Raw genomic sequence first — 21,433 nt, 5'->3', positions numbered from 1 at the left:
GAAATCAATGCCGACATGTCTGGTTATACTGGTAGAATGAGACACAGCAGTTTTTATTGGATTTTAGTGGAATTTCTATTTTTCATGAATATATTTTTCAAAAAATCATCATTTTTGGCGAATACACCGCCCGATTTTTTTCAATAGCTCCCAGGTCATTTGAGCCATCGACTCGAAATCAATGCCGACATGTCTGGTTATACTGGTAGAATGAGACACAGCAGTTTTTATTGGATTTTAGTGGAATTTCTATTTTTCATGAATATTTTAATGAAAAATCACCATTTTTGGCGAATACACCGCCCGATTTTTTCAATAGCTCCCAGGTCATTTGAGCCATCGACTCGAAATCAATGCCGACATGTCTGGTTATACTGGTAGAATGAGACACAGCAGTTTTTCTTGTATTTTAGTGGAATTTCTATTTTTCATGAATATTTTCATGAAAAATCACGATTTTTGGCGAATACACCGCCCAATTTTTTCAATAGCTCCCAGGTCATTTGAGCCATCGACTCAAAATCAATGCCGACATGTCTGGTTATACTGGTAGAATGAGACACAGCAGTTTTTATTGGATTTTAGTGGAATTTCTATTTTTCATGAATATATTTTTCAAAAAATCATCATTTTTGGCGAATACACCGCCTGATTTTTTTCAATAGCTCCCAGGTCATTTGAGCCATCGACTCGAAATCAATGGCCAAATGTCTTGTTATACTGGTAGAATGAGACACAGCAGTTTTTATTGGATTTTAGTGGAATTTCTATTTTTCATGAATATATTTTTCAAAAAATCATCATTTTTGGCGAATACACCGCCCGATTTTTTTCAATAGCTCCCAGGTCATTTGAGCCATCGACTCGAAATCAATGCCGACATGTCTGGTTATACTGGTAGAATGAGACACAGCAGTTTTTATTGGATTTTAGTGGAATTTCTATTTTTCATGAATATATTTTTCAAAAAATCATCATTTTTGGCGAATACACCGCCCGATTTTTTTCAATAGCTCCCAGGTCATTTGAGCCATCGACTCGAAATCAATGCCGACATGTCTGGTTATACTGGTAGAATGAGACACAGCAGTTTTTATTGGATTTTAGTGGAATTTCTATTTTTCATGAATATTTTAATGAAAAATCACTATTTTTGGCAAATACACCGCCCGATTTTTTCAATAGCTCCCAGGTCATTTGAGCCATCGACTCGAAATCAATGCCGACATGTCTTGGTATACTGGTAGAATGAGACACAGCAGTTTTTATTGGATTTTAGTGGAATTTCTATTTTTCATGAATATTTTTTTCAAAAAACCACCATTTTTGGCGAATACACCGCCGGATTTTTTTCAATAGCTCCCAGGTCATTTGAGCCATCGACTCGAAATCAATGTGACATGTCTGGTTATACTGGTAGAATGAGACACAGCAGTTTTTATTGGATTTTAGTGGAATTTCTATTTTTCATGAATATTTTTTTCAAAAAATCACCATTTGTGGCGAATACACCGCCCAATTTTTTCAATAGCTCCCAGGTCATTTGAGCCATCGACTCAAAATCAATGCCGACATGTCTGGTTATACTGGTAGAATGAGACACAGCAGTTTTTATTGGATTTTAGTGGAATTTCTATTTTTCATGAATATTTTTTTCAAAAAATCACCATTTGTGGTGAATACACCGCCCAATTTTTTCAATAGCTCCCAGGTCATTTGAGCCATCGACTCAAAATCAATGCCGACATGTCTGGTTATACTGGTAGAATGAGACACAGCAGTTTTTATTGGATTTTAGTGGAATTTCTATTTTTCATGAATATTTTTTTCAAAAAATCACCATTTGTGGCGAATACACCGCCCAATTTTTTCAATAGCTCCCAGGTCATTTGAGCCATCGACTCAAAATCAATGCCGACATGTCTGGTTATACTGGTAGAATGAGACACAGCAGTTTTTATTGGATTTTAGTGGAATTTCTATTTTTCATGAATATTTTAATGAAAAATCACCATTTTTGGCGAATACACCGCCCGATTTTTTCAATAGCTCCCAGGTCATTTGAGCCATCGACTCGAAATCAATGCCGACATGTCTGGTTATACTGGTAGAATGAGACACAGCAGTTTTTCTTGTATTTTAGTGGAATTTCTATTTTTCATGAATATTTTTTTCAAAAAACCACCATTTTTGGCGAATACACCGCCCGATTTTTTTCAATAGCTCCCAGGTCATTTGAGCCATCGACTCGAAATCAATGTGACATGTCTGGTTATACTGGTAGAATGAGACACAGCAGTTTTTATTGGATTTTAGTGAAATTTCTATTTTTCATGAAAATTTTAATGAAAAATCACCATTTTTGGCGAATACACCGCCCAATTTTTTCAATAGCTCCCAGGTCATTTGAGCCATCGACTCAAAATCAATGCCGACATGTCTGGTTATACTGGTAGAATGAGACACAGCAGTTTTTATTGGATTTTAGTGGAATTTCTATTTTTCATGAATATTTTAATGAAAAATCACTATTTTTAGCGAATACACCGCCCGATTTTTTCAATAGCTCCCAGGTCATTTGAGCCATCGACTCGAAATCAATGCCGACATGTCTTGTTATACTGGTAGAATGAGACACAGCAGTTTTTATTGGATTTTAGTGGAATTTCTATTTTTCATGAATATTTTTTTCAAAAAAACACCATTTTTGGCGAATACACCGCCCGATTTTTTTTCAATAGCTCCCAGGTCATTTGAGCCATCGACTCGAAATCAATTTGACATGTCTGGTTATACTGGTAGAATGAGACACAGCAGTTTTTATTGGATTTTAGTGGAATTTCTATTTTTCATGAATATTTTAATGAAAAATCACCATTTTTGGCGAATACACCGCCCGATTTTTTCAATAGCTCCCAGGTCATTTGAGCCATCGACTCGAAATCAATGCCGACATGTCTTGTTATACTGGTAGAATGAGACACAGCAGTTTTTATTGGATTTTAGTGGAATTTCTATTTTTCATGAATATTTTAATGAAAAATCACCATTTTTGGCGAATACACCGCCCGATTTTTTCAATAGCTCCCAGGTCATTTGAGCCATCGACTCAAAATCAATGCCGACATGTCTGGTTATACTGGTAGAATGAGACACAGCAGTTTTTATTGGATTTTAGTGGAATTTCTATTTTTCATGAATATTTTTTTCAAAAAACCACCATTTTTGGCGAATACACCGCCCGATTTTTTTCAATAGCTCCCAGGTCATTTGAGCCATCGACTCGAAATCAATGTGACATGTCTGGTTATACTGGTAGAATGAGACACAGCAGTTTTTATTGGATTTTAGTGAAATTTCTATTTTTCATGAATATTTTAATGAAAAATCATCATTTTTGGCGAATACACCGCCCGATTTTTTTCAATAGCTCCCAGGTCATTTGAGCCATCGACTCAAAATCAATGCCGACATGTCTGGTTATACTGGTAGAATGAGACACAGCAGTTTTTATTGGATTTTAGTGGAATTTCTATTTTTCATGAATATTTTAATGAAAAATCACCATTTTTGGCGAATACACCGCCCGATTTTTTTCAATAGCTCCCAGGTCATTTGAGCCATCGACTCGAAATCAATGCCGACATGTCTTGTTATACTGGTAGAATGAGACACAGCAGTTTTTATTGGATTTTAGTGGAATTTCTATTTTTCATGAATATTTTAATGAAAAATCACCATTTTTGGCGAATACACCGCCCGATTTTTTTCAATAGCTCCCAGGTCATTTGAGCCATCGACTCGAAATCAATGCCGACATGTCTGGTTATACTGGTAGAATGAGACACAGCAGTTTTTCTTGTATTTTAGTGGAATTTCTATTTTTCATGAATATTTTTTTCAAAAAAACACCATTTTTGGCGAATACACCGCCCGATTTTTTTTCAATAGCTCCCAGGTCATTTGAGCCATCGACTCGAAATCAATGTGACATGTCTGGTTATACTGGTAGAATGAGACACAGCAGTTTTTATTGTATTTTAGTGAAATTTCTATTTTTCATGAATATTTTCATGAAAAATCACCATTTTTGGCGAATACACCGCCCGATTTTTTTCAATAGCTCCCAGGTCATTTGAGCCATCGACTCAAAATCAATGCCGACATGTCTTGTTGTACTGGTAGAATGAGACACAGCAGTTTTTATTGGATTTTAGTGAAATTTCTATTTTTCATGAATATTTTAATGAAAAATCACCATTTTTGGCAAATACACCGCCCGATTTTTTTTCAATAGCTCCCAGGTCATTTGACCCATCGACTCGAAATCAATGTGACATGTCTGGTTATACTGGTAGAATGAGACACAGCAGTTTTTATTGGATTTTAGTGGAATTTCTATTTTTCATGAATATTTTAATGAAAAATCACCATTTTTGGCGAATACACCGCCCGATTTTTTCAATAGCTCCCAGGTCATTTGAGCCATCGACTCGAAATCAATGCCGACATGTCTGGTTATACTGGTAGAATGAGACACAGCAGTTTTTATTGGATTTTAGTGGAATTTCTATTTTTCATGAATATTTTAATGAAAAATCACCATTTTTGGCGAATACACCGCCCGATTTTTTCAATAGCTCCCAGGTCATTTGAGCCATCAACTCAAAATCAATGCCGACATGTCTGGTTATACTGGTAGAATGAGACACAGCAGTTTTTATTGGATTTTAGTGGAATTTCTATTTTTCATGAATATTTTTTTCAAAAAATCACCATTTGTGGCGAACACACCGCCCGATTTTTTCAATAGCTCCCAGGTCATTTGAGCCATCGACTCGAAATCAATGCCGACATGTCTTGTTATACTGGTAGAATGAGACACAGCAGTTTTTATTGGATTTTAGTGGAATTTCTATTTTTCATGAATATTTTAATGAAAAATCACCATTTTTGGCGAATACACCGCCCGATTTTTTCAATAGCTCCCAGGTCATTTGAGCCATCGACTCGAAATCAATGCCGACATGTCTGGTTATACTGGTAGAATGAGACACAGCAGTTTTTATTGGATTTTAGTGGAATTTCTATTTTTCATGAATATTTTAATGAAAAATCACCATTTTTGGCGAATACACCGCCCGATTTTTTCAATAGCTCCCAGGTCATTTGAGCCATCGACTCGAAATCAATGCCGACATGTCTGGTTATACTGGTAGAATGAGACACAGCAGTTTTTATTGGATTTTAGTGAAATTTCTATTTTTCATGAATATTTTAATGAAAAATCACCATTTTTGGCGAATACACCGCCCAATTTTTTCAATAGCTCCCAGGTCATTTGAGCCATCGACTCAAAATCAATGCCGACATGTTTTGTTATACTGGTAGAATGAGACACAGCAGTTTTTATTGGATTTTAGTGGAATTTCTATTTTTCATGAATATTTTTTTCAAAAAATCATCATTTGTGGCGAATACACCACCCGATTTTTTTCAATAGCTCCCAGGTCATTTGAGCCATCGACTCGAAATCAATGCCGACATGTCTTGTTATACTGGTAGAATGAGACACAGCAGTTTTTATTGGATTTTAGTGGAATTTCTATTTTTCATGAATATTTTAATGAAAAATCACCATTTTTGGCGAATACACCGCCCAATTTTTTTCAATAGCTCCCAGGTCATTTGAGCCATCGACTCGAAATCAATGTGACATGTCTGGTTATACTGGTAGAATGAGACACAGCGGTTTTTATTGGATTTTAGTGAAATTTCTATTTTTCATGAATATTTTAATGAAAAATCACCATTTTTGGCGAATACACCGCCCGATTTTTTCAATAGCTCCCAGGTCATTTGAGCCATCGACTCGAAATCAATGCCGACATGTCTGGTTATACTGGTAGAATGAGACACAGCAGTTTTTATTGGATTTTAGTGGAATTTCTATTTTTCATGAATATATTTTTCAAAAAATCACCATTTTTGGCGAATACACCGCCCGATTTTTTTCAATAGCTCCCAGGTCATTTGAGCCATCGACTCGAAATCAATGGCCAAATGTCTTGTTATACTGGTAGAATGAGACACAGCAGTTTTTATTGGATTTTAGTGGAATTTCTATTTTTCATGAATATTTTAATGAAAAATCACCATTTTTGGCGAATACACCGCCCGATTTTTTCAATAGCTCCCAGGTCATTTGAGCCATCGACTCGAAATCAATGCCGACATGTCTGGTTATACTGGTAGAATGAGACACAGCAGTTTTTATTGGATTTTAGTGAAATTTCTATTTTTCATGAATATTTTAATGAAAAATCACCATTTTTGGCGAATACACCGCCCCATTTTTTCAATAGCTCCCAGGTAATTTGAGCCATCAACTCGAAATCAATGCCGACATGTCTGGTTATACTGGTAGAATGAGACACAGCAGTTTTTATTGGATTTTAGTGGAATTTCTATTTTTCATGAATATTTTAATGAAAAATCACCATTTTTGGCGAATACACCGCCCGATTTTTTTCAATAGCTCCCAGGTCATTTGAGCCATCGACTCGAAATCAATGCTGACATGTCTGGTTATACTGGTAGAATGAGACACAGCAGTTTTTATTGGATTTTAGTGGAATTTCTATTTTTCATGAATATTTTAATGAAAAATCACCATTTTTGGCGAATACACCGCCCGATTTTTTTCAATAGCTCCCAGGTCATTTGAGCCATCGACTCGAAATCAATGGCCAAATGTCTTGTTATACTGGTAGAATGAGACACAGCAGTTTTTATTGGATTTTAGTGGAATTTCTATTTTTCATGAATATTTTAATGAAAAATCACCATTTTTGGCGAATACACCGCCCGATTTTTTTCAATAGCTCCCAGGTCATTTGAGCCATCGACTCGAAATCAATGCCGACATGTCTGGTTATACTGGTAGAATGAGACACAGCAGTTTTTATTGGATTTTAGTGAAATTTCTATTTTTCATGAATATTTTAATGAAAAATCACCATTTTTGGCGAATACACCGCCCCATTTTTTCAATAGCTCCCAGGTAATTTGAGCCATCGACTCGAAATCAATGCCGACATGTCTGGTTATACTGGTAGAATGAGACACAGCAGTTTTTATTGGATTTTAGTGGAATTTCTATTTTTCATGAATATTTTAATGAAAAATCACCATTTTTGGCGAATACACCGCCCGATTTTTTTCAATAGCTCCCAGGTCATTTGAGCCATCGACTCGAAATCAATGCTGACATGTCTGGTTATACTGGTAGAATGAGACACAGCAGTTTTTATTGGATTTTAGTGAAATTTCTATTTTTCATGAATATTTTAATGAAAAATCACCATTTTTGGCGAATACACCGCCACATTTTTTCAATAGCTCCCAGGTAATTTGAGCCATCGACTCGAAATCAATGCCGACATGTCTGGTTATACTGGTAGAATGAGACACAGCAGTTTTTATTGGATTTTAGTGGAATTTCTATTTTTCATGAATATTTTAATGAAAAATCACCATTTTTGGCGAATACACCGCCCGATTTTTTTCAATAGCTCCCAGGTCATTTGAGCCATCGACTCGAAATCAATGCTGACATGTCTGGTTATACTGGTAGAATGAGACACAGCAGTTTTTATTGGATTTTAGTGGAATTTCTATTTTTCATGAATATTTTAATGAAAAATCACCATTTTTGGCGAATACACCGCCCGATTTTTTTCAATAGCTCCCAGGTCATTTGTGCCATCGACTCAAAATCAATGCCGACATGTCTTGTTATATTGGTAGAATGAGACACAACAGTTTTTATTGGATTTTAGTGGAATTTCTATTTTTCATGAATATTTTAATGAAAAATCTCCATTTTTGGCGAATACACCGCCCGATTTTTTTCAATAGCTCCCAGGTCATTTGTGCCATCGACTCAAAATCAATGCCGACATGTCTTGTTATATTGGTAGAATGAGACACAACAGTTTTTATTGGATTTTAGTGGAATTTCTTTTTTTCATGAATATTTTAAAGAAAAAAAATTCAAGAAAACATCGGCTGATTTTTTTCAATAGCTCTCAAACAATTTGACCGATTGACTCGAAATCAAAAGCAAAAGGTCGTCCTATATCGGTTGAATGAGACACACCTGTTTTCATTGGAATTTAGTGAAATTTGTGTTTTTCATGAATATCTTAAAGAAAGAACACAATTTTTCATGAAAACATCGGCCGAATTTTTTCAATAGCTCCCAGGTAATTTGACCAATTTGACTCGAAATCAAAAGCAAAAGGTCGTCCTACACTGGTTGAATGTGACACATCTGTTTTTATTGGATTTTGATGGAATTTCTAAATTTCATGTATATTTTAAAGCCTGCCTCTAAACTAACCCTAACCCTAGATCCAACTATGTGATCTAACAAAGTGTCAATACAAATAGGTACCAACCGACTCCAATTTGCCTGAAACATGCTTGAAACTCTTTTTTTACCAGTCTTTTTACACAAAATCTGTACTTCTACTTGAGTAAAGAATATCTGTGCTTCCACCACCTCTGGTTATAAGAAGTATCCTCCATCAGTAACGTTCTGTGTCTGTCAGTAATGTTATCTGATGTAACTGGTTCTTAGGAGAAATACACGTCTGGACTCAATTCATCTGCAATCTACAGAAAATTATTGACAGGAAGCTGCAACAAAACACCTGAAACAGACAATGAAAACACAGCAGAAAGTAAGAGCCAATGTTACATTATAGATCGATTTGGATGGCGCTGGCCAACATGTAGGTTTTTACCTCATCTTTTACCTCTAAAGCCGAAACAACACAGCCCTTCCGGTTGCTTTGCTGTTGTGACATTTCCAGTGTGAGGTCTCCTCACTGCTGACTTACAGACACAGATTTTAAGTGTACGTATGTACCCAGTCCACCCCTGTTATCAATCATGTTCGCCCTTCTCCATCACAGTTAGATTTACAGTCCTGTCAGTGGTGAAAGGTTTATGGAGCCTCATGGTTCATTCCATGATGAAATAAGCTGGATGAGTAAGAGGATGTATCTGAACAAGGCTGCAGGAACAGTTACACATGTAGAAGCCTGCAGGTTTCTGTGCATGACTGGAATGTATGCTGTGATGAACTGCAATAATGTTTTATGAATTCAACAATTAAAGATAGTTTATACAAGATAACTCCAGTAGGTACTTTGGTTTGTGTTTGAAGTTCTCCCCCGTATGCCTGTATTTATTTGTCCTTTTCTGACTCATCTTTCCTCGATCTGTTTCATTTACTGTCTTTTCATTACACTAAAGTATATAAACAAAGTATATGCTGTGAGGCTATGTGCAGTTTTGTCCTGAATAGCCTTGGGGTAGAGAGCAGAGATATTTTTTCAAGCGAAGGTTGATTTGAAGACACGCTCTTTTTTTTTTTGTTCATGTCTCTTGTCTGTGCCAGCTGCCCCTCTTTGACCTAAAATGTATTTACCAACCAGTTACTCACACTGCTTTAACTTGGAGATATTGTACTGCAGATATAATTAGGTTAAATCAAATCCTTCTGTGCTACATCTTGCTGGGCCAGCAGGCTGCTGCTGCTGCTGCACACAGTAAGTTGTCAGAGTCAGAAAGAAATATAGGAGGAAAAAACAACTTGACATGAATCTTGATGTAAAGTGCTTCCTGACACTGGTTTACACTGGAGGGCTTGTCCACTCTGTCCCCATTAAGTACTGTGGAGTGTGTGAGAGAGAGCGCTGACTCTGCTGGAAGAGACTGACCTATATTTAAACTCACGAGGAGTGGTGCATTTTTACCAAGTCAACTTGCCACAGTTTGTGTGTTTTTGTGTGTGTGTGTGTGTGGTGTGGTTTTTGCTTGGGATATCAGGATATCATTCAAAATTTTGACATCAAAATTGCCAGATTCCTCCCAACTCTTCCAAAGTTGTTTCTTTTTGTTTCTCTCTCTAAGGAAACATGTTGGTAGCTGGGAATCCTGCTTTGCCAATGCAGTCGTCTCATTGAAGTGAATGAGGAGGCTGCACTTTTTGATGCAGTGCTATTGGTCTGAGCATGGCCATCGGATATATCCTTTCTTATTCTGTTTTCATAGAACTGGGCCTGTACGTCTAGCTGACTAACAATTCTCATTTTTGCTCTGACTTTTAGGACTAAATGCATGAGAGTTTTCTCAGCTTAAATAAAGTCCAGAAGTGTCTTAGCCTGCCATCATGAAGTAGATGTCATCAAGTTCAACTTCAGTGTACTAAAAACAAATATTAATCAACAATACTTTACTTAAAGTGTACTTTTCATTATAGGTATAATTTAGTAGATTTACAAACAGTGCACTTTAATGTTCATTTATTAATTTATCTATTAAGCTGTAATTCTGAGCACTTTTAAAAAGTATACTAAATTACAAATACTTATAGTAGTAATTAGTGTGCTTATAGAAAGTATACTGAAAGTACACTAAGTACACTTCAAATTGTGCTTTCAACAATTTAATTAGAACTAAAATATACTTGGTACATTAGTTGTTCCAAAATAGCAAACTTTAAGTTAATGAATCATTAACGTAATTGAAATGTACTGATGGTTAGTCAAACTACAAGTATCCTTATAGATTTAATACATTTCTTTTTCTATAGGGTGCATTAAGTGCATGCATAGTTTGGCTTTCGAACAGTTTGGAACCAAACAAAATGGAAACAAAAACTCTTTTTAAAGCAGTGCAGAGCTTTCAAGCCCAATGTATGTTGGTGACAGTCCTGACAACTTTACGGAGTCATGTTACAGAGTTTATATAGAGGATGGATGACAGGACCTCACATAAAGCGCACTGCGAGATCATAACACACAGTATGGGATGGAAGTGGTTTTACTTTTACACCCTACGGTTCATTGGCTTTCAGAGCGGTCTCGCTTGCTCGGCTAATAATTGTGCTTGACATTTTTTCTCCTGTTCTGGAAGTGAGCATCAGTGTGTCAGTGTGTGTTACACCCCGCTGTTGAACCCCCACTGCCACACAGCAGCCCTGCAGGACTGACGGACTGATGACAGGGTTTGAGGACGGTCTGTGTTATTGCCATGTACTTAACACATTACCAGGACAAAAACCTGTTAATCTGTCTCACAGTGACACTGATGGAACTCACCTCCCACCTGGCAGCACAACTACGCAGAAAAAAATATTTGTTTTAGGATTGGATTTAGGATTAATTTTAAAGATTAGGATTTCACTTTTTAAACTGTCTATAAATGAATAAAACAAGACAGCAATGGTGTACTCAGTTCCTACAAAATATAATAATCTTTTCAGACATCAACAAAGTTATCCAATTTTTACATCCTGTCCCATTTGGATACTTGTTCTGTTTTGTCTATTACTCATGCAAATAAAGCCAAAGAAAGGATCTTTGGATGCTGAAAACAAGGAGGGATGTCCTCTGGAGAGTTGAGCAGCCTTCTGGATTTAAACACAACATCTCTTTTGTTTACCTCACACACGCGCGTGACCAGAGGCTTGGCCGCCTCATCATCAGAGTCCGCCAGCTCAAAATCCCAGAGCTGCACTCTTATGTGTCTTTGCTTTGCTCTAACAGCAGGCCCGTCATATCTTTGACAGTCACCTCAGATGAGATCCTCTTGTCCTGCTGAAGCCTCAGAAGCTCATGTAAGATCTGATGTGCCAGCAGATTGAAAGAGTCTGTTGTAATAATAGGTGTGTTTAACAGCACCCTGACGGGTCTGTAGACGCCAACTCTTCCCTCAATGAACTTGTGGATGTTCTGTTGCTGTATATCAAAATACAGAGCAGATTTTACACCAAGACACTCAAAATGATGTGTGTTGATTCAATGTTCAGTCGAGGCGCAGTTATTTTAGGTCATCAATGGACCGAGAAAACTGTTTAGCTTGAAATATTTTCATAAACGGAAATGTCACCATTGTGACAGAGTAGAGACTATAAAAACACAAAGCTAACACACGTGAATGCAGGCAGGTGCAGCTTTTACTAATTTGACACATTGTGAGTCATTTGTGGTTCGCTGCACTCATTCGTGCACACGCACACACACGCACACACACACGCACACACTTATAGGCCATGCATGCACTACAATCAGGAAAGGTTTCCTTTCAAAAACCGACAAGAAAGAAAGTAAACTGCTGCTGTTTGTTTGGAAAGGAAACGAAGCAGAGCAGAACTGCCGGCTGAATAGCGTACCAGAAAAGAGAGAGTGGAAAGGTGAAAGCGGCGACAGGAGAGGAAAACAGTGGGTGAGGCAGGCTGTGTGTGTTTTAGGGGTTAGAGCAGGAACTCAGGGTCAGGGCCCCCAAGCAGCTCCACAACAGGAGCAGGAGGAAGGTGGGGGGGTTGTAGACCACACAAACTACAATAGACTCTGACAAATCACATATCTGAAATAGCTTCCGACCTGAAAAATGAATGAGTTGGCTGGCTTCTTGGCTGCCCTGGTATGTGATGTTTTCACTTCTTAGGCTGTCTGAGTGGGTAGATAATTCAAAGACTTCTCCAGTAACCGTTTAGCCTACAGTAGAGGGTGCAGGAGGTCACATCGTCCTTCATCGCCTCCGTCTAAATAAGAAGCTCCAGTGATAAACTGACTCCTTTTCTTTCCTCTCTCGCAGGGAGAGAAAAGGCTGCACAGAAGATACTGGAAGCACAATAAAAGAAAAAGCATTCAGAGCTTTGCACTGTGCAGCTTTGGTGAATTTTGAAGGAATGTGGCTGCATCAGGATCGTTCACAACTGTTGGACGCATCTTGGAGAGAAGTGAGGTTAGATGTTAACTGCGACTGTATATGTACTCAATATTTTTTTAATGAAAAATTTAAAGAATTAAAAAAACGTGAAAAAAAGTGAGTACAGCAAAGAGAGGTCCCGGAGGAGAAATATAACCCGACAGGTGAAGGAAGAGGTTGGTGTGTTTACCAGGAAATCTTCTGGTCACAAGCCCGTGCATTAGCACTGACGCTGGCTGTTATCTGTCCCGTCCCATCTATCCAAGCAACAATCAAAGTTTTTTTATTTAATTTTTTTTTAGCAGCAAATGATTTTGTGAGATCTCTTACTTCTCATAATGTAGGTATTTAAATAATTATAACAAATTATCTTAATTAGGCAATTGGATTTTAACTCGGTCTTACAGCAGAATCTAAGCCAAAATTTTGCACTGGCTACGAGACAAAGTGAACACATTTATCAGCCGAAGAGTCAAATAAAACCCTGACTTGACAGATGGATGAACGGAGACAAAATGACTTGAAGAAAGAGGAACATCAATCACTTCATCATGGAAGTTAACTGTGCATTAGTAGATTCTTGCCTTTCTACTCAAAGACAAAAACCCATTTAGTACTTTCTCTCCTTCAGACACAACAAACCTGTGTGTGTTCAGGGGGGCTGAGTTTCTACACCTGCACAGGTCACTTCTTCCAGACTGTGACGGGCAGTTAACACTGAATAACGTTGCTTGTGTGTGTTGTACGTGCCTGCTTGTGCATGTGTCCTTGTGCATGTGTCTCTGTATTAGTACAGCAGTTATGTGTTAACAATGAAAGTGGATGGCGTGAGCGAGAACAGGATGTCGGGAAAGAGGCAGATGGAGCGCATCTTAACTGCCACACTACAACGCTGCAAAACATTTCAGGATCAAGGCGAAAAGAAAAAAGCTCCAAAGACACACAAATGCGTAAGCTGAGGACCACAACACGCTTTACTCCAGTTACACAAGTGGGTGTGCAGTGAGTGATATGTAGTTCAGTTTTAAAGGCCACCGTGAAAACAGGGCCTTAAGAGATGAATTCATTAAAAGATTAAAAACATAGGTAGTCAAACATGTATTAGTGCCCCCCATGTATTAATGTGATGTGATCATTAATTTATGTCTGCTCCACATGCAGCACAAATATAGCTGCGGCCTTGGATGTGGAGAAGGTAGAGAGCTAGAGAAATGTACATCATTGAAAGTTCAGCAGGTTACAGTCTGAATGATAGATGGAATTGAGCGCAGAAATGAAATGAAAATGTGTTTTTCAAGGACGCTAATCTGTGCAGCTGGGGAATAGACTGCCAAGAGGGTCGAGGGAGTTAAAGTGAGGTTAGAGGTGTAATGAACGAGTGATCTAGAAGAGGAGTAGAAACCAGGAAAAGGTAAATTGTCAAATAGGATGCAGGCTAGACAGTGAGGAGGTCACCGTGATGGCCGAAGAAAAAGGTAAAGGGATTAAGGGGTGAAGAATGGATACAAGAGGGAAGACACACACACACACACAGATACACACTGAAGTCTAGACAGGATGATTTGTTCGTGAGATAGCTCGTTTTAATATGAGTTTGCAGAAGGTCGTTGTTCAGTTGTTTGAAGCCATGCATGGGTGTATGCATGAATGAGTTTGCCTGGTATAAAATATTCAGTCATCATATACATGAGTCTGTCTGCATGCATGTGTGTAGTCATGTCTGTGTGCAACACAACACGGAGCAAAAGATTTTCTTATATCAAGACATTTATTCATTTACTTTGTCTAGTCTTTGACTATTTATTTTGTCAGTTGATTTAGAAATCATCTCTTTTAAATCAAATAAAGCACCATGCTTGTGGCCTGTTAAAACATGGTGTTCACTACAGAGCTTACCTCTTTCGTTTATTCAGCACAATCTTCTACAGTTGTCTGTCTGTCATTGTGCAACATGTATGTTGGAGACTCCTTTCCCCTCCCTTGCCTCTGTAGGCTGATGCAGCGGCCCCAAAAATGCCAGAGCTCACAACCCCATTAAAATTCCTTCTTTTTGAAATTAAATGAAATTATCATCAGAGTGAATCCAACACAATTTATCCATATATATACACCAATAAGCCGTAACATTATAACCACTGACAGGTGAAGTGAATAACAATGATTATCTCGTTACAATGGCACCTGTCAGTGGGTGGGTTGTATCAGGAAGCAAGTGAACAATTTGTCCTTGAAATTGATGTTTGAAGCAGGAAAAAATGGGCAAGCGTAAGGATCAGAACTACTTTGACAAGGGCCAAGAGCATCTCCAAAACTGCAGGTCTTGTTGGGTGTTTCAGGTCTGCAGTGGTTAGTCCCTACTTAGTCCCTAGTTAGTGGTTTCAGGAAGGAGAACCGTTGAACCGGTGACAGTGTCATGGGCGCCCAAAGCTCACTGATGCATTGGGGGAGCGAAGGCTTGCTTGTGTTGTCTGATCCCACAGAAGAGCCACTGGTTGGTCCTAGGTTGGATTGTTTTTTCCTCTCTTGCCCTTCTTCATGGATTTGCAGTTCAGTCCAGACATCCAGACCATGAACGCTCGCCTGGAGGCAACGTACAGTACAAGTCCGACCCCTCCGCCCTCAACCACCTCCTCTGCACCAGCCACAGCAACACCACCGACTCCCTCACCACTCACCAGCTTTTTTTTTTTTTAAATAAAAAGGGCACAACCTTTATTTGGCTTCCACGTATGTTTTTTTTTAATAACAAAACAAATGTTAAACTATAAAATGAATCTCATTGACAGCCGACTGCAAACTTCATTGCTTCCTTTGTTCAAACCGTGAACAGTTGTGAAAACTGTCACGGTGTCGTTGGACTGTTTCAATTTGTTGGTTCGCAGACTTGATTCTTATTAAATCGTGCCATCGAAATATGCTTTCAAGTTTGACTATTGTTGTATTTTTCCAAAACAGTGACCTGATGAGGCACATTACCTGCAGCATTGGACTAATCCTGAACCAGCTCTGGTGACTTAGGCTCCTCTGGACCTCCTCCTCCTTCTCTCAGAGTTAGGATCTACTTTTAGAGTTAGAATGATTTGTGAATTACTCTCAGAACAAAAACTAAGGACTTCAGGAGTTTCTCCCAGCGCAGCCAGTTAGGAGCTACTTTTAGCCTCATGATGACTCACTGTTATCAGTCACATGGTCACCGGTCAACACAGAAAGAGCAGTTTGGGGAGACAGAAGGAAAAGTGTGAGAGGAAAATAGGCTGGTGAATTTTTGCCGTTATTGTTAATGGATGGAGCAGGCGGACATCTGCTTTAGCCATGGGGGGTCGCAGTGCAGGTTAACTGTTAAAACAGAGAGATGCCGCCATATGGAGGAGAATGGAGAGGGAGTGTGAAGATTAGGGTTAGGACTGACTGTTAAAAACACATCAGAGCTGCCATATGGGGAGAGGAGGGGATGATTCAAAAGCAGGGAGGAACATAAAAGGCAGGGAACTGGTTAACTGTTTAACCTTCTGAAGCCTACTTAGCATGTGATAGACTGTGATATGTACATGTTGTTCTGAGTGGAGCATTATGAGAATCAAAATTAAACGTGACACCTTAATTCACAAAAACTCCCACCTCTGGGGACCTGCCCTTTAACAAACAAGAGGGGTGGAAAAGAAGAAAAACAAATGAGGAGGAGAGAAAATGGGAGTGAGGTCACGTCTGTGTTTTTCTTCTCACTGTTTTAACAGGTTAAATATGAAAAACAACGTGATGCATCGAGTCAGAGGCAGAAACACACGCAAAGTGGAGGATGAGCGTGTGGAAAGTTGACTGAGAGAAACAAAATAAAGTAAAGGGAAGCAATGAGAAGGAGAGAGGACAGTGAATGAAGGAAAACATTAAGGGGACAATAGAAAATGAGGAAATATGGCAAGGAAAGGCTTAAAGCTGATTCATATTCCAGAGCAGTTGGAAACGGTGGTCAGCGTGCTCTTTCTGGGAAATGTTTATTCCAGTTTCACTTTCTTTACCGTGGAATTTTGACCAGGGCTCCAGACATACTCTTCTATGTCTGAGCTCTGATCTGCAGGTTATACGTAAGTTATTTTCAGTTCTTACCAACGTATAGACCAAGGACATCAGTGTCTGCTGTGCATCTACCAAAACCAAACTCTGTCCTGAGACAAAGAGTACTGCAATTGAAAAAAAAAGGAGACTATGTTCAGCAAATAAAGTTGAATTTACTGAATACTACAATGCTATATTCAGTCGCAGCCTCTAACACAAACCTGTTTGGTTTGTGAGTCTAATGAGCAACAACAATGGGAGCCGGCAGAAAACGGCATGTGGGTTCACAGCACGATTGATCTGCCCACAAGTGGCAAATTGTGGTAAGCAGCGCCTGGCTGCCTCACAGTGTTCAGTCTGGCTTTACTCTTAAGAATGAAAGGGGGAGAAACAAGCGGAAAGAGTGACATAAACCGAAGGACAGGAGCAAAGAATGAGCTTAACAGGTTTTTAAAAAAAAAAAAAGGTCCAAGAAAAGCATGAAGATGGAATACACCACGTTTTCAAAACATGATGTGCAGCCACAAATATTCAGATATGAGATTTAAAAAACTTGTGTAATGAGACGATTGTTTAAGTAAAAGCCTTTTGTGATCGATATGTTATTTCACTGACCATACAGAATAAATGTTGACATTTTACATTCCTGCAAACAATGATATGTTCAAATTTCTATGTGTCATACGTTGCACATCAACATTTGAACGTGTGTCACATTCCATAAACACAACATTTATGTTAGTCAACTTTCGTGTCAGGAGGCGGAGGGCGTGATTGTGGCGGTAAAGCAGAGTGAGGCGGCTGCCAAGCAAGAAACCACTGTTTGAGGCAGTTTTTAAACATTTGCAAGCATGAAACCACTGGATATTTTTAAAAAGGATACATCAGGACTTTTTCCAGCTGTGTTAGTGGCAAAAAAGACAGATATTTTTGACAAGACGACCCTGTCCACTTGTTTTTTGTGTTTAAACCTTACAATGAGCACAGAATGGTCACAACATGTGAAAATAAAACCTTCAGAAAGGTGAAGTTGAAACATAACTGTAGTTTGAAGTGTTTTTGATCACAAGAGAAAGAGAAACATAACTATTTTTTTTTCTTTTAGAAACCTGAATGAATAAACTTCAGGGAGCCGTCCAATGAGGATTATCCTTCATCACGAATATGGATTTTAACACACTTTACTCAGATGATACTTGTACTTGACTGAGAGCGCTCCCAACCTTAAAGTGTACATTTGTATATGTATCTGAAATAACACACCACTAGATAATAATTACTTTAAAATGTCAAAATCATGCCACTCTGACCGATCTGAAGGTAGTGGTTGGCGGTAAGAGAGACTAGATTCTTGGAAAGCTTGGCGAAAAGTACAACCTGAATGAAAAAAGAGGAGTCTTGGTGGAAGCTGCTGACTGTGGATAAATTCTAGATTTCGAAGAAGAAACTACCGGAGCGTGTAACAGCATCGTACAGCAACAGATTAGGGTGAGAGTTACGGTCAGCTCACAGTGTCAGCTTCTCTACGAGGCCATCCGAACGAATCTGCTCGTATTTACTGTACATTTGTCAGTGTCAGCGGGAGACAGGTAGATACAGCAGGGTGATCTCCTGTATGTGCAGATTTATAGCACATGTTACACTCTGTTAAACCTTACAGTGCTGCTCAGATGTGTTTATGCCTTACCGGGATTATGATAAAGACTTGAAGTTGAGCGTTCTTGAATATGTTAAAAAAATCACTCATTGATCAAATCACTGATTTTTGTATAAATAAATAATTCTCATTTGTATCCTTCATCAGCATCGGCCGTGCTAGATTCAGGACTACAGCAAAGACCAAAAAAATGTCCACAACTACAGTTGTTCTAATTAGTGTCTTTGCACTGCTGGGTGAGAAGGGGTGAAACAAGGGTGAGGCGGAGGCTGCTGAGTGAGGAATTTCCAGGGAAGAGCAGCACTGCTCACATCACGGAAAATAATGGCAAAGACAAAGAGGCTGAGCTGATGGGAAGAGACCAGGAAAAGATCCGGTCGGGTGAAACATGGAGGAGAAAGGTTGGGGAAAGTTTGCTGACTGTGCAGGTTATCCAGAACAGGGCCGGCTAAACATAGCAGCATCGCTCTCAATGTGGAACAAGGTAGCCAAGTATCCAGGGATGGGTACCTGCAGCTCATTAAAATTTGGTACAGTTGAGACAGAAAGCGATTCACAGTACTGGGCAGGTGGTCATCGCGAAAAGCACGAGAACAACAAATGTGGCTCTGTTATGGCTCACAGCAGGAATTGATTGCACAAATAATTTATGACAGACAGCTTGAAAGAATCTGTAGACCTTCGGTTCAGAATTTAAAAAATGCACAACAACCAAACCAAAGAGAACACGAAAGTCCAAAGATTTCAGCAAGAGAAACAGAGAGTGGAAACTGTGTGGCTTTAAAGGACTCCCTCACAGATGAGCTCAATAACGAGGGTGGAACCAAGCAGTCAGGCAACACCTGAGACACCACTGAGGATATCATCACTTATGTGGGGGATTCTGCAATGCTTTTGATAGGAGACACATTTTAATAGACAAAATGATCAGAGATTGTTGAAGGTGCAATATGTAAGACTGTAACTAAAATTGTCAATAGAACGCAAAGAAGTAACAGCTTTGATGTTGACGTCTATTCTTGCAGAGAATATCTGCTCATGATAGCATGCTAACCAGCTAGCCCTGGCCCGTCAGGCTCCAAAGCTCCTGAACTAACGATGTAAACACCAACACTCCCCCGCTGTTCAAACCTCCCAGTCCAGACCACTAGCTGTACGGCTAACTGGGCTAACTAGCTAACGGCAGCTACAGTTGGCAGCAGTTAGCAGTTACTCTAGTGATATGCTGCCCCTATTTGTTTGAAGTATGAATTTGATAGCCAATTCTTACATAGTGCACCTTTTAAAACTAGTGTTGTAGTCAAGACCGCACCAACCGAGACCAAGACATTACAGAGACCGAGACAAGGCCAAGACATTTGGAGGTCGAGACCAAGACAAGACCAAGACTTTTAGAGGTCGAGACGGAGACAAGACCAACACCATATATATCAAAGGAAAATCATAACAAAACATCAAAATGTGTTTTCTTTTTTTTAGCTGGGGGAAATCTTTACACTACGAATGATTTGAAGTTATTAGCTGTTTTTGAGAGGGTCCTTTTTCACTCTTATCAGTAAGGCATGGACAAAAAGCCTATCAGCGGTGGTCTTGACCGGTCTTCAAAAAACCAGAGTCCGCCCAGTCCGAGACCGAGACAAGACCGAGTAAAAATGCCCTCGATTCCAAGACAAGACCAAGAACCTCAAAAAATGGTCTTGAGACCGGTCTCGAGACCAAGACCGATCTCGAGTACTACAACACTATTTAAAACTAATGTGATGACCCAATATTTGTGTTCTTGTTAGTTCATTATTAAATTAATCTCTGCTAAAACAGAAATACTAATAGGGAAGTGTGATTCTTCCATTTTAGCGCTATCATCAAAGTTCTCAAGACAGCAAGTCAGACATTTTGTACCAAAACAGAACTTTTGCAGGTTAACAAGAAATGGAATATATTGAAAATCTCTCAGAATCTCCCTAAAACAATTTTTTTTTCTCCAGTTGGACATAAAACTGTAATAATCATCAAATATACAGACCTGTCAGCTCTCCTTTGCCTGCTGAAATTCACTGGTTCTGAAGCTAGTCCATGAGAACTTAATTCAATGGTGCTGAATATTTTACGGTTTCTAAATCTAATAAATTCAGTGTTTTGAACCGTGCTGAAGTAAGGATAAAAATGGGTAAGTCAGAGTGAGGTGCAGGGCTTTTGGATGTCATTTCCAGAGCTACAGCAGTGTAAACCAACTAACAGATCCCCTCTGGAAGAGATTAGGAAGTAAAGATCAAAGAAAAAAGAAAGAAATGAGAAAATAAAATAGCGTGCTGGGTAATCGAAGGAAAGGCACGGCAAGTGGTAAAAATGAAGGGTGAAATAAGTGAGAAGGAAAGGGTATAGTTTGACCAGAAAGGAACTAAAGTAAAAATTGACATAACGGGAGGAGGTGAGGATGGAGAGGCTGATGTTAGGATAGATGGCAGGAGGAGAAGACTGTGGGCGTGAGGAGTGATCTGAAGGTCACAGTGAGGCTTTATGATGATACGGGGTCACAGACCTTTTCACTTGCTAGAAAAGGTGGAGTGGAACGGATGGAGGGATTGAAGGAAAACTGCAGGAGCAGATGAAAGGAGCATGACGGAGTTTAAAAAGGGGTTTGAAGGGAGTCGTATAGAAGGATTAAGGAGACACATACACTCTGGGACTGGGACTACATAGTAGATTTGGGAAAGAGAGTCAAAAAGTTGTCTGAAGGGGAAACATGAATGTCAGTATGTTGTGTTTGCTGCTCTCCTAGAAAATGATCAGTTATTGGAGCCATGAAATCTACATTTGAATATCAATTAAAGTGGAGGTGAGGCATAGACAAACCCTACCAAACATACCAGCGTCAGCCATGTTTGCTTCTTCCTTGTTTAGTGGTAAAAAGATTTGGGAGAGCACAGATACTGTGGG

The sequence above is a fragment of the Pagrus major genome, chromosome 7 (genome assembly GCF_040436345.1).
Source record: "Pagrus major chromosome 7, Pma_NU_1.0".
NCBI classification, from domain to species: Eukaryota; Metazoa; Chordata; class Actinopteri; order Spariformes; family Sparidae; genus Pagrus; species Pagrus major.
Note: the sequence above shows the minus strand (reverse complement) of the source record.